The sequence below is a fragment of the Cibotium barometz genome, chromosome 34 (genome assembly GCF_041138505.1).
Source record: "Cibotium barometz isolate CiBa-2024 chromosome 34, ASM4113850v1, whole genome shotgun sequence".
Classification (NCBI taxonomy): Eukaryota; Viridiplantae; Streptophyta; class Polypodiopsida; order Cyatheales; family Cibotiaceae; genus Cibotium; species Cibotium barometz.
Genome location: NC_141079.1, coordinates 23,621,685 through 23,637,412, shown reverse-complemented (window position 1 = coordinate 23,637,412; position 15,728 = coordinate 23,621,685). Strand labels below are relative to the sequence as shown.

Genomic DNA, 15,728 nt, shown 5'->3' with positions numbered 1-15,728 from the left:
CCGGGCTAGCCTCTCATCCCGGACAACGGGCGAGGCCCCGAGGGTGGACCCCCGCCCCGCGCGGGAGGCCAGCACCGCTTCCATCGCCGGTGGCAGGTGCACCGCTGAGGGGGTAGGGGTCCACCGCGGAGGGGGCAGGGGCCTCACCGTTAGTACTAGTATTTAATCATGGCTATGATACACAGAGCTTCTCCAAAATTTGTCATTGGATTTCTTCCCAACAGAAGGCTATAAGTGAGTCTCAAACTCAATTTTGTCTAAACACTTGATCACTATGGAACAAGTGTACAAGCAATCAAAGGGTCAACCTATGCATATAAGCCTTGGTGTTCCATACCACCAAGACCACCATGACCTTCATGCTCATTTGATGTCCCATACTATCAAATGAGCATGAAGCTCACTATGACATACAAGTAGACTCTTTTCCTCTCCTTGAGAAACAAAATCTCAAGCATATGGATAACTACGCAGCCATGAGTGTTTGCACTAGACGAACCATGCATAGTTTGCTCCAAAGTTCAACATGGCTATAGTTTTAAGAACTATATCAAGTTCCACAACCTCATATACTCAATCTAGAGTATGTATGATAACAATCCGACAACGTCCCAATGGCTCACTACATAAACTATTGATCAAGCCAGTATATGAAGTAACAAGGGAAGGTCTAAAGACTAGCCACAAGGTAGCTTTTAGAGCAAGACCTCTTAGGGACACTTCCATCCTGTCCAACAAAAGGAGCAGTGACATACTCCAAAGGTGGTTAGAGTAGCTCCTTACTCTATTACAAGCCATGTTGTGAACATCCAGGTTTTAGTAAACTCTGAATTGAAAGATCACTATACGAACCTCACTCTAAGATTACTACAAATCTTAGAATAATTGATCTCTAGGACCATGCACAAGTTCTTACATTTCTATGAACCAAGCATAATACACTTCGTTTGTTTAGCAATAAACACTATAGTTATCATACTCTCAAGATACTTATTTGTGGTTTGAAATATGGTACAATTCACAAGACTACTACGTCCACATGAGTAAAATAACATCTTTACTATGAGCACCACAACTTTGCTTATCTTGACAACCCTCAACTGGATTGTATAAGCAAGCAAATGACTCATGTGCATTCTCGCACATTCATTTCATAAATGTACACATTTGTTTGGTCATAACTTCGTACGACGATGGCACCAATTTTATGGCAATTGTGGCCATGATTCAAAATTCTTTTTTCGGCTATGCGAGAACCCTTCTGATAGATAATGTAGTGTGACTACGATCACTTAGAGCCAAAAATGTTAAATTAGGCTCCCTCATGTCATGCCAAATACTCATGGTCAACACACAGGACCATGTCATTAGTTTTTCAATAGCTACAGCGCTCACAAACTATTTTCAGACTGTGCCAGTTAAGACCTTGCTTACTCGTATCCTCTTGGATGCCCATAGGCATGCACAAGAGGTAAAAGCACTTACATTCCATGATGTTGTCGTGTGTGACTACACACATATGAACAATCAATGAGACAACTAAAGTGCATACACTTGCAAATCTATGCTACGAGGCGACACAAAACCCTACAAGTGCTATGACTTATGTCATCTGTGTGTGTTTCATACACATTCCCACACCCACTCGCAAATCTATGCTATGAGACGACACAAAACCCAACACATTACTACGTGTGCTATGACTTATGTCATCCGTGTGTGTTTCATACACATTCCCACACCCACACACATATAAAGCGTGTGCGAGGTTTTTTTACCATGGGAACCTCCCCCAAACATTTTTTTTAAAAATGAACGAAATTTAAAATTTATTAAGGTTCTAAAACCTTATCATCATCCCGTGGCACTCTCGTGAGGAGGAAGGCGAGATGCCAGGTCTCAGAGGGGATGCTCTCAAGGAACCAACAACCTGTGCTGCTTAGACGTATGTCATTGTGTGTGTTTCACACACACCCCCCCATACACATATTAAAACGTGTGCGAGGTTACTTACCAACAAGGGAGCCTCCCTAAATTAAAAAAATATATATTAAGGCTCTAAAGCCTTATCTTTATCGTGTGGCATTTATTGATGGTGTTGGTCGCCTACCTTGCAACAAATGCCAGCAACGCTCCCTCCTATCACCTTGCTTACCCTGCGGCTGCATACTACCCTTCAGTGCTCTCCTCTTGGGATCCAGCACAGCTCGATGGGCCTAGATTTTGGAGCCGTCGGAGCTTTCCAACGAGAAGTGGTTGGACATGGCTTAGGGAGCCCAAGTACGAAGGAAGATAATGCGAGCGTTGAGCTCCTCTATCTCCTTCTTCAGAGGGCGGCCTCCGTCTCTCCAAAGCCTCCTTGTAGCACTCGCGGGCAGGTGCCCCCTCCTGTGCGGGGGCAATACACACACGATGCTTCCTGCTGTGTCTACTGCAGTTGATCTTCTTCCTCTTGTCGCTGGTCGTGATCCTCCTCTTCTCTCTTTCTTGCCTTTCTCTTCTGCTGTGCAGCACTTGTCTAAGACTCGGAGCTTGTTATAGAAAGCCTTGCTGTTGAAGGAACACTGGAACACTATTGGGCCTTCACACAACTTATGATAAGAACAGAAAAAGCTTCTGATGTGGGAAGCCCTTAGCATGGACCCCATCAATCACTATAACACATAGGAAGCACATCAACGATTTTTAGCACCATTTTTGTAGCGTTTTCGGCGGAATGAAAATATTGAGGGTTTACACGATGTTGAGCGGCGATAAATTGCTGCTCCGCAACGTTTTTCTATTGTTGAGAAGTGCTTTTTGCGCGAAATTTCAATGTCCAGCAACATGTACAGCAGCGAAAAAAATGCTGCTATATTGTAAAAATATCCCGCTTTTTTTGCCGCCACATAGTTTTATCTTTTGAATATACAATAAGCTTGTACTCTGAGTTTTTTTACAGGATTATGCCTTATCACTTCTACCTCTCCTACCCTATCCTCCTCAAGATTAAGCAAGGTATGTCTACTCTTTTCATTTATCTCCTATGTAAACAAGCTTTCCATAAAAGCTTTCTTATGAGTATATTCTTTCTCTTTCCTCTCTTTTAAGTTTTTCTTTTCTTCTTTTTGAATCTTAACCATTACGAGTATTTTTCCTTCTTCTTTTTTCTAATCAAGAGCTTTCCATTAAAGCTTCATATAGTAAGAGATCTTGATTTTTCTTAATACCTTTTTTGACTTGGTTTAACTTTGTAGGTTTTCAACACATACAAGCCTCACAAGAGATCTCTTTCTTGTATGTTTCTTCTTTCATGCTTTTACATGTTTTTAGGGTTTGTAAGTTTTAGGACTTTTGAGATTAGGGTTTGTTATGATGAATACTTTTTTTCTTCTTATTTTGGTTTGATTTGGTAGGTTTTCAACATATACAAGCCTCACAAGGTAAGAAATCTCTTTCTTGTATGTTTCTTCTCTTATGCTTTTACAAGTTATAAAGTTTGTAAGTTTAGGGTTTGTTATTTCTTCCATGATTCATGCATGCCGATAGCTTCCAATGCATACTGGTAGCTACTTAGGCATGCCGATAGCTTCCAATGTATGCCGGTAGCTCCCTAGGCATGCTGGTAGCTACCTAGGTATGTCGGTAGCTTCTAATACATGCCGGTAGCAACCTAGGCATGCCGGTAGCTTTCAATGCATGCCGATAGCTACCTAGGCATGTCGATAGCTTCTGGTAGTAGCCTAGGCATGCCGGTAGCTACCTAGGCATGCCAAGAGCTTTCTAGGCATGTCGGGAGCTTCCAATGCATGTTGGTAGCTACCTAGGTATGCTAGTAGCTTTCAAGGCATGCCGGTAGTAGTAACCTATGCATACTGGTAGCTACCTAGGCATGTCGGTAGCTACCTAGGCATGCCAGTAGCTACCTAGGCATGTCGGTAGCTTCCAATGCATGCTAGTAGCTACATAGGCATGTCGGTAGCACGTGCCTAGGTAGCTACCTAGGCACGTGCCGGTAGCTTCCAATTAACCTAGACATGCCCGTAGCCTTATGCATTAGCCATATATATTAGCCTTATGCATTAGATATATTAGTCTCAAATTATATCTTATCTTTTAATGAAAGAAGGTTATCTTAAATAACAACTTTCTAAAATGTTAATGTGTTTGTATGTCTATAGCTTGAAGTAGTGGACCGCCCCCTATGCAAGATGAATATGATTTTGCATTACAATGGGGTTTGGGAGCTCTATTTGAAAGGGTACAAGATGAAGGATATATTATTATTACTGGAGGACATGCTTGGGACAAGCATGGCAAGTAAGTACATTCCTAAATCTTAAACCTCTTTTTTTTTTGTAAAATTAATTTTCACTTGTGATAGTTTTATTGTGTTTTAGGATCATGTAACTAGAAACGGTGGTGCAAATATCTAAGCAAGAAGCAATGGAAATGTGAGAAGCAAAGGGGGTGGAGTTGCAAGGAATAATAATAGTCGCAATGCATCAGATATAGATCCCCTCAATGTAGCCCCTAGCTCTATAGTTTTTCAGTACGCTTTATTTTGCATATATGAGCTTTCTGGAATCATACACTTATGTAACTCCGCCAAGTATTGTAATTGAATTTCGACATTCTTTAAACCATGAATTGCGATTGTCCTTTTTTTTTGGTATTTATCAAGTTTGATTTACATTACACTTGTCCATGACGATGAGTAGGATATGAAGTTGTGTTAGTTTTACTGTGTCTACATTAGAAAAAAAGAGTTGTGGCAGACTGGGGAGTCTTGTGTAGACTAACTAGTCTGCCACAACTCTTTTTTCCTCTATAGTAATTCGCTACTCAGCAGTAAAAATAGCAGCGATATTACACTGCGGAGCAGCGAACCCGTTGCTAAACCCTCATTCTATTGTAGTGAATGGCCCAGCACCATTGTCTTACCAAGGTATTAGTTAAGTTCCATCTCGCTGGTGTGTTCGACTTGTCGTCTCTTATTATTATGAAGCTCTTGCTTACTTGTGTGGGCTCTTTAATACACACAAATACACATTTACTCCACCTTATCCTCTCCATACACAAGCACAGAGACACGCAGAGAAAAAAAACACACGAGCAATCCAAGATAAATAATTTAAAAAAATCAAGATAACATCAAGCTTATATCTCTAGAGAGCCTGATCACGCGTGAAGAATCGGGAGAGAGGTTGTAAGATTTCTCTCTCTAGCTTTTGAGGTGTGTAGGTGTAAGAACCTCCCCTTCTGATCTTATAATTATTCCCCTCTTAGAAATAAAAGAAAGATCTTGTTTTACCTTGAGAGAGAAAATATCTAGAGAGAGATAATTCAAAATTAAGATATTTTTGGATATAAAAATTCTCCTAGTGTCTAAAATGATTTCTCCTGAAATAGAAATTCAGAAAGAACTTTCCAATGTGCAATTGAAATTAATTAAAAATAGGTATAAAGGACCTTAGCCTAAGGGTCTAGATTTTTAGAAATTTTTGGATTATGGTCCAATTAAGGTTCTTATGGACCAATAAGATCAATCCAAATGTAGGGAGAAGATAAATTAAAGAATAAAAGAAAACCTCCCCAAAAATGAGTAAATGCTCACATAAGATGAAGAGTGGACTAAGGACCAAAGAAAACAATCAAAAAACTAAAATTTGACACCTCAGTGTTGTGGGGATCTCCTCTCATGAAGTAGGCACCTTTTTCTCATCATTATCCCCAATTTTTAATCAATAAAATGAGATATTTCATCTCTCCTATTTCAAAACTAGATCCAAAAAGTAAGCTGAACTGACCCAAAAATGGTCAAAAATTGACCAAACTGATCTGGAAAATTCTAGAATCAGTTTGCTTGGTTAGAGGCTCACTTTTTTCTATAAATAGAAGCCTCCCCCTTTGTAAAAGCTTAATGGTGTTTATGCACTGTTACTCTGCTCCTGTCTTGAGCCATTTACATTGAATTTTTTTAATAATTCAATTGTTTTTAGCCTAATCCTCTCCAAAGTGAATTGGTGGCCACTCTTGCTTCAAACAAGAGTAGAACCCTCAACCCTTAAGCTAAAGGAGAGCTTACAAGCTCTATGTAAGTTAATTTTCTTACCTGTTTAATTTTAAATCTATGGTTTTCTTGATTTTCATATTTTACAGTTGATTGAATTAAATTCAAATGCTATGCCTTTGAGGAAAAGGCCACCCCTTCTCTTCTTTACATTCCAGCCTTTCTTAATCCTAGAAAGATTAATTAAACTCTTTTTATTGTTTACTCTCTTGAATTTAGAAAATTATGTAGATTAGAGTTCTATAAATCTAATTTGGGTTAATTTAAGTTAAATAAAGAATGATAAAAATGAGAAATGGTCAGCCATACAAAAGAGGTTATGGTAAAATTTTTCAAAATTTTATGGAAAAGAAAGTTTATTTTTATGTTATTCCAAAAGAGTAATTTCCACCTTTTTTGCATCTAAAAGAAATATTCTAATTACTCCATGTACATATTCACCTATCAATATGCATGGATATCACTTATATTAATTATTAAATTTACTTTTTATGCATAGAAAGATGCATAAAGGAATTATTTTTATTTCAAAAGTGTTATTCTCATTAAAATTGATTTTTATGCATAGAAAGATGCATAAAAGATTTATTTTTATTTCAAAAGTGTTATTCTCGTTAAATTTGATTTTTATGCATAGAAAGATGCATAAAGGAATTATTTTTATTTCAAAAGCGTTACTCTCGTTAAATTTGTTTTTTATGCATAGAAAGATGCATAAAGGAATTATTTTTATTTCAAAAGCGTTACTCTCGTTAAATTTGTTTTTTATGCATAGAATGATGCATAAAGGAATTATTTTTATTTCAAAAGCGTTACTCTCATTAAATTTGTTTTTTATGCATAGAATGATGCATAAAGGAATTATTTTTATTTCAAAAGTGTTATTCTCATTAAATTTGATTTTTATGCATAGAAAGATGCATAAAGGATTTATTTTTATTTCAAAAGTGTTATTCTCATTAAAATTGATTTTCATGCATAGAAAGATGTATAAAGGAATTATTTTCATTTCAAAAGTGTCTCATTAAATTTGTTTTTTATACATAGAATGATGCATAAAGGAAATTTTTTTATTACAAAAGTGTTATTCTCATTAAAGTTGATTTTTATGCATAAATAGATGCATAAAGAATTTTTATATCAAAATTGATGTGAATAGATGTGATGAGATATGATGTGAATCAGATAGATGTGAATGAATGGATGGATGTGAATAGAGGTGATGAGATGTGAGGTGAGTAGATGTGATGTGAATCAGATAAATGTGAATGAATGAATGGATGGGATGTGATGTGAATAGATGTGAGGTGAATAGATGTGATGAGATGTGATGCGAATCAGATAGATGTGAATGAATGGATGGATGGGATGTGATGTGAATAGATGTGTTAAGATGTGATATGAATCAGATAGATGTGAATGAATGGATGGATGGGATGTGATGTGAATAGATGTGATGAGATGTGAGGTGAATAGATGTGATGAGATGTGATGTGAATCAAATAGATGTGAATGAATGGATGAGATGTGATGTCATATGAATCAGGATGTAAATGAATGATATGGGATGTGAGTGGATGATATGTGATGAAAATGGATGTGAATGTGTATGTGAAGAATGTATATGAATGTGTATGTGAAGAATGGATGTGAATGTGTATGTGAAGAATGGATGTAGATGTGTCTGTGAAGAATGGATGTGGATGAGTATGTGAAAGAATGGATGTGGATGTATGTGAAAGAATGGATGTGGATGTGTATGTGAAAGAATGTGATGTGACATGAATATATGTGGATGTGAAGTGATAGATATGAATGTATGGATAGATGTGAGTAGTCATACATGTGAACGATTGGATGGATGTGGATGAATGAGATGAGATGTGTATAAATGAGATATGATGTGGATAGAAGTGATGTGATATAATGTGGATAGAATACATGTGATGGGATGGTTATGAGAATGAATGTGGTGGAGATGAATGAATGAATGAATGAATGTGATGGATATGAATGAATGTGATGTGATGGATGCAAATGGATAAGATGTAAATGAATGTGAATAGATGTGAATCTGGATGTGAATGAATGAGATGCGATGTCATGTGAATCGGGATGTGAGTGAATGAGATGTGATGTAAACTGGGATAGATGTGATATGTGATGTGAATAAATATGATGTGACTAGATGTGGATATGGGTAGATGCGAGTGATGAGAACTGATGCGGATAAATGAGAAAAGATGTGATGAGATGGAAAATGATGTGATGTGAATGGGAATACATATGAAATAAATGAGGATTGATGTGGAACATGGAAAGATGAGAGTTCGTTATAGAAACTGTATTTATGACCTGTTTTTAAATGACTGTTTTATGTCAAAAATGCTGGGGAAGTATTTTGACCGTCTTGTGAATGAGGTTGTGGAGACCTATCTGATAAAGTTGCAACAGCTGACGGAGAGTTAATGGAGGACGTCTCGCGTAGCAAGGTCAGCCGAGGTCTTGACCAACCGAGGTTCGATTTAAATGGTGAGCTTCTGGTACGGTGGATGAGGGACCAAGGAAGCGGCCTATGAGTGAAGCGCTAGGTGACGTGCGAAGGATCCTAGAGGGTGTTGACCATACGGTGCTTGGGATCTCGATCGTCGAAGATACCCACACGTGCGTCGTGAAAGATATTGGAACAAGGAGTAAGAGTTGTTTTCTGAATTCGGGCATGGATCTGGTTGATTGACCTTGCTGGTCCTCAACGGATGAGTCCATTGCTCTTTTATATGGATTTGTTTGTTGATCTTGCTGATCTTCAACGAAGATTACATTTTGATTTTTATAAGTGAATATATTGCCGGCGGGTAGGTACTATGAGCTAGGAACTATCGAAAGGGCCCTGAGTGGACAGGTGGTGAGCATTCTGGTTGCCAATGATGCCATAGGTACACCGATGAAGGAAAAATTAGAAATTAGGATTCAACCGGATAATTTTAGAGGATTATGATCAGTGATACTATAGTTTCATTAAAAGATTGTTTTAAAGACAGCTAAATCTGTGAAAAAGGCAATTTCATATTGGGTGTGTAAGTGGTGTGACTAGTTTTAAGTTTGCATGGATATCCCGCTAGGGGACTTGGAAACTCTTTTCCCTAGTACCCGGGACAAAACCTAACCAAATTCTTAAATGGATCCCATCACTATAGTGGTTGGGCAGTTGGCTAACCCACGGGATTGAATGGGGTTAGGCTGGAGTGATGGATCCCTAAAATGAGACTCAATTCTGTTATGGTACGATAGATGAAGTAAATCTCGGATAAAAATTGTTCTATGGAAAAGAATCAACGGCTGTGCCTCTCAATGAGGAAAAAAGCGTTGGTCTCTATAATCCAAGTGCAAGTCTTTTCCTTGATTTGACTATGATACTTACGGGTTCGGTCAGATCAGTTCAGTTAGTTAAGGCTCTTAACTACGTTAGAGTAAAAATATCGTAGAAAAATTGCCTGTGCTTTTTGGGCGAGGGAAGTTTTTTCGGGTTCGGTTTTGGAAGAACAGAGGGATTAGTCTCTTGTCCGGATATTCATGGGCAAGGCCTCGAGTGAAGGCCCCTCCCCCGCACAAGAAGTGCTACTTCCGCTGCTAGCACCCTAGTCGTCGTGCAGAGGGGACAGGGATCTTTCAGTTATCAGAGCGAATTGGCTAAAGTGGATCAATCGGGAAGCCAAAAATGTCCAAAATTTATGACGTAGCAGTAAAAGGTTGTAATTGTGTGATGAAATTCATACAAATTGATATTCAGACTGAAATCCATAAATTAGTAATTGACCAAAAATGATCAAAAATTGACCAAACTGATCTGGGAAATTCTAGAATCAGTTTGCTTTTGAAATAAAAATAAATCCTTTATGCATCTTTCTATGCATGAAAATCAATTTTAATGAGAATAACACTTTTGAAATAAAAATAATTCCTTTATCCATCTTCTTATGCATAAAAATCAAATTTAATAATTAATATAAGTGATATCCATGCATATTCATAGGTGAATATGTACATGGAGTAATTAGAATATTTCTTTTAGATGCAAAAATGGTGGGAATTACTCTTTTGGAATAACATAAAAACAAACTTTCTTTTCCATAAAATTCTGGAAAATTTTACCATAACCTCCTTTGTATGGCTGACCATTTCTCATTTCTATCATTCTTTATTTAACTTAATTAATCATTCTTTATTTAACTTAAATAAAAAGAGTTTAATTAATCTTTCTATGATTAAGAAAGACTGGAATGTAAAGAAGAGAAGGGGTGGCCTTTTCCTCAGAGGCATAGCATTTGAATTTAATTCAATCAACTGTAAAACATGAAAATCAAGAAAACCATAGATTTAAAATTAAACAAGTAAGAAAATTAAATTACATAGAGCTTGTAAGCTCTCCTTTGGTTTGAGGGATTAAGGGTTCTACTCTTGTTTGAAGCAAGAGTGGCCACCAATTCACTTTGGAGAGGATTAGGCCAAAAACAATTGAATTATTAAAAAAGTTCAATGTAAATGGCTCAGGACAGGAGCAGAGTAACAGTGCATAAACACCATTAAGCTTTTACAAAGGGGGAGGCTTCTATTTATAGGAAAAAGTGAGCCTCTAACCAAGCAAACTGATTCTAGAATTTTCCAGATCAGTTTGGTCAATTTTTGACCATTTTTGGACTGAAATAAAAATAAATCCTTTATGCATCTTTCTATGCATGAAAATCAATTTTAATGAGAATAACAGTTTTGAAATAAAAATAATTCCTTTATCCATCTTCCTATGCATAAAAATCAAATTTAATAATTAATATAAGTGATATCCATGCATATTCATAGGTGAACATATACATGGAGTAATTAGAATATTTCTTTTAGATGCAAAAATGGTGGGAATTACTCTTTTGGAATAACATAAAAATAAACTTTCTTTTCTACAAAATTCTGGAAAATTTTGCATAACCTCCTTTGTATGGCTGACCATTTCTCATTTTTATCATTCTTTATTTAACTTAAATTAGACTTATAGAACTCTAATCTATAAATTAATTCAAATTAGACTTATAGAACTCTAATCTATAAATTAATTAATTCAAATTAGACTTATAGAACTCTAATGTATAAATTAATTCAAATTAGACTTATAGAACTCTAATCTATAAATTAATTAATTTAAATTAGATTTTTTTATTTAAATTAATTCAAATTAGACTTATAGAACTCTAATCTATAAATTTTTTAAATTCAAGAGAGTAAATAATAAAAAGAGTTTAATTAATCTTTCTAGGATTAAGAAAGACTGGAATGTAAATAAGAGAAGGGGTGGCCTTTTCCTCAGAGGCATAGCGTTTGAATTTAATTCAATCAACAGTAAAACATGAAAATCAAGAAAACCATAGATTTAAAATTAAACAAGTAAGAAAATTAACTTACATAGAGCTTATAAGCTCTCCTTTGGTTTGAGGGATTAAGGGTTCTACTCTTGTTTGAAGCAAGAGTGGCCACCAATTCACTTTGGAGAGGATTAGGCCAAAAACAATTGAATTATGGTTCAGTCCAAAAATGTTACTCTGCTCCTGTCTTGAGCCATAATTCAATTGTTTTTGGCCTAATCCTCTCCAAAGTGAATTGGTGGCCACTCTTGCTTCAAACAAGAGTAGAACCCTTAATCCCTCAAGGCCACCCCTTCTCTTCTTTACATTCCAGCCTTTCTTAATCCTAGAAATATTAATTAAACTCTTTTTATTGTTTACTCTCTTGAATTTAAAAAATTGTGTAGATTAGAGTTTTATAAATCTAATTTGAATTAATTTAAGTTAAATAAAGAATGATAAAAATGAGAAATGGTCAGCCATACAAAGGAGGTTATGCAAAATTTTCTAGAATTTTGTGGAAAAGAAAGTTTGTTTTTATGTTATTCCAAAAGAGTAATTACCACCATTTTTGCATCTAAAAGAAATATTCTAATTACTCCATGTAAATATTCACCTATGAATATGCATGGATATCACTTATATTAATTATTAAATTTGATTTTTATGCATAGGAAGATGGATAAAGGAATTATTTTTATTTCAAAAGTGTTATTCTCATTAAAATTATTTTTCATGCATAGAAAGATGCATAAAGGAATTATTTTTATTTCAAAAGTGTTATTCTCATTAAATTTGATTTTTATGCATAGAAAGATGCATAAAGGAATTATTTTTATTTCAAAAGTGTTATTCTCATTAAATTTGATTTTTATGCATAGGAAGATGCATAAAGGATTTATTTTTATTTTAAGTGTTATTCTCATTAAAATTGATTTTTATGCATAGAAAGATGCATAAAGAAACTATTTTCATTTCAAAAGTGTTATTCTCATTAAATTTGATTTTTATGCATAGAATGATGTATAAAGGAATTTTGTTTATTACAAAAGTGTTATTCTCATTAAAGTTGATTTTTATGCATAAATAGATGCATAAAGAATTTTTATATCAAAATTGATGTGATGTGATAAGATGTGATGTGAATCAGTTAGATGTGAATCAATGGATGGATGGATGTGATGTGAATAGAGGTGATGAGATGTGAGGTGAAAAGATGTGATGTGAATCAGATAAATGTGAATGAATGGATGGATGGGATGTGATGTGAATAGATGTGATGAGATGTGAGGTGAATAGATGTGATGAGATGTGATGTGAATCAGATAAATGTGAATGAATGGATGGATGGGATGTGATGTCAATAGATGTGCTGAGATGTGATGTGAATCAGATAGATGTGAATGAATGGATGGATGGGATGTGATGTGAATAGATGTGATGAGATGTGAGGTGAATAGATGCGATGAGATGTGATGTGAATCAGATAGATGTGAATATGGATGAGATGTGATGTCATGTGAATCAGGATAGATGTGAATGAATGGATGAGATGTGATGTCATGTGAATCAGGATGTAAATGAATGATATGGGATGTGAGTGGATGATATGTGATGAAAATGGATGTGAATGTGTATGTGAAGAATGGATATGGATGTGTATGTGAAGAATGGATGTGAATGAGTATGTGAAAGAATGGATGTGAATGTGTATATGAAGAATGGAAGAGAATGGATGTGGATGTGTATGTGAAGAATGGATGTGGATGAGTATGTGAAAGAATGGATGTGGATGTATGTGAAAGAATGGATGTGGATGTGTATGTGAAAGAATGTGATGTGACATGAATATATGTGGATGTAAAGTGATAGATATGAATGTATGGATAGATATGAGTAGTCATACATGTGAACGATTGGATGGATGTGGATGAATGAGATGAGATGTGTATGAATGAAGTATAATGTGGATAGAAGTGATGTGATATAATGTGGGTAGAATACATGTGATGGGATGGTTATGAGAATGAATGTGGTGGAGATGAATGAATGAATGAATGAATGTGATGTGATGGATGTAAATGGATGTGATGTAAATGAATGTGAATCGGGATGTGAATGAATGAGATGTGATGTCATGTGAATCGGGATGTGAGTGAATGAGATGTGATGTAAATTGGGATAGATGTGATATGTGATATGAATGAATATGATGTGATGAGATGTGGATATGGGTAGATGCGAGTGATGAGATGTGGATATGGGTAGATGTGAGTGATGAGAACTGATGTAGATAAATGAGAAAAGATATGATGAGATGGAAAATGATGTGATGTGAATGGGAATACATATGAAATAAATGAGGATTGATGTGAAACAATGTGGAAAGACGAGAGTTCGTTATAGAAACTGTATTTATGACCTGTTTTTAAATGACTGTTTTATGTCAAAAATGCTGGGGAAGTATTTTGACCATCTTGTGAATGATGTCGTGGAGACCTATCTGATAAAGTTGCAACAGCTGACGGAGAGTCAATGGAGGACGTCTTGCGTAGTAGCAAGGTCGTCTTGACCAGCCTCGGTTTAAATGGTGAGCTTCTGGTACGGTGGATGAGGGACCAAGGAAGCAGCCTATGAGTGAAAAGCTAGGTGACTTGCGAAGGATCCTAGAGGGTGCTGACCATACGGTGCTCGGGCTCTGGGTCATCGAAGATACCCACACGTGCGTCGTGGAAGATATTGGAACAAGGAGTAAGAGTTGTTTTTTGAATTTGGGCATGGATCTGGTTGATTGACCTTGCTGGTCCTAAATGGATGAGTCCATGGCTCTTTTATATGGATCTGTTTGCTGATCTTGCTGATCTTCAATGGAGATTCCATTTTTATTTTTAGAAGTGAATATATTGTCGGGTACTATGAGCTAGGAACTATTGAAAAGGCCCCTGAGTGGACAGGTGGTGAGCGTTTTGGTTGCCAATGATGCCATAGGTACAGTGATGAAGGAAAAATTGAAAATTAGGATTCAACCGGATAATTTTGGAGGATTATGATCAGTGATACTATAGTCTCATTAAAAGATTGCTTTAAAGACAGCTGAATCTATGAAAAAGGCAATTTCATATTGGGTGTGTAAGTGGTGTGACTAGTTTTAAGTTTGCATAAATATCCTGCTAGGGAGCTTGGGAACTCTTTTCCCTGGTACCTGGGACAAAACCTAACCAAATTCTTAAATGGATCCATCACTACAGTGGTTGGGTGGTTGGCTAACCCACGGGACTAGATGGGCTGGACTGATGGATCCCTAAAATGAGACTCAATTATGTTATGGTACGATAGATGAAGTAAATCTCAGATAAAAATTGTTCTATGGAAAAGAATCAACGGTTGTGCCTCTCAATGTGAGGAAAAAAGCGTTGGTCTCTATGATCCAAGTGTAAGTCTTTTCCTTGATCTGAATATGATACTTACGGAATCGGTCAGATCAGTTCAGTTAGTTAAGGCTCTTGACTACGCTAGAGTAAAAATAGCATGGAGGAATCGCGTGTGCTTTCCGGGCGAGGGAAGTTTTTCCAGGTTTTGGAAGAACTGAGGGATTAGTCTCTTGTCCGGATATTTGTGGGCGAGGCCCTGAGTGAAGGACCCTGCCCCGCGCAAGAAGTGCTACTTTTGCTGCTAGCACCCCAGGATTCGTTGGTGCGGAGGGGACAGGGATCTTTCAAAGGCCTCTTGACTAATCGAAACACAGCTATGATACCAATGTTATTTCACAGTAACCACCACCATATCCAAAGAGGGCAAGGAGCTCTAGTCACCACCCAACCATAGAGGAATGTCTATAAGTGTCCCTGGTGTCTTTTTAAAAAATCATGCTATGAAATTGTAGTAAATTGAGAGAAGAGAGGAAGAGAGAAAAACAATAGAGAGAGAAATCACTCACCTTAAAACCACTTGCCAAAAAATACACCCGTTCTCACTACTCGCCAATGAGATGGACATAATTCGATTCTTGTAAAACCGAGTGCACATTCAATGGATATCTTCATATCTTTGCTTGCCTATGGATGTTAGAAATTAATGCTTTATTCTTGTCATTGTTGTGATTATTTGGGTGATGGGTCTCTATTTTGTACTCATTATGCGTTGAACATGCCAAGGCACAAGACATTTCACACACTTAATGTTAGCCAAAGGTGGTCAGATGGTTGTGAGGCTACTTATGTAGACTTGGCACCATACTCAGTGGGATGCATATAAGCGTGGCTTGATAAACCACACTCTAGGGTAGA

At 36.5% G+C, this 15,728-nt stretch overlaps 1 long non-coding RNA gene across 1 annotated transcript; it reads left to right on the top strand.

The window, feature by feature from the left end:
• The first annotated feature begins 2,109 nt into the window (after nt 1-2,109).
• LOC147618805 (uncharacterized) lies at nt 2,110-4,621 on the top strand. The gene is made up of 5 exons (XR_015262051.1): nt 2,110-2,997; nt 3,237-3,276; nt 3,396-3,422; nt 4,161-4,299; nt 4,380-4,621. It is a non-coding gene; the product is annotated as an uncharacterized LOC147618805 (long non-coding RNA).
• The last annotated feature ends 11,107 nt before the right edge of the window (nt 4,622-15,728 follow it).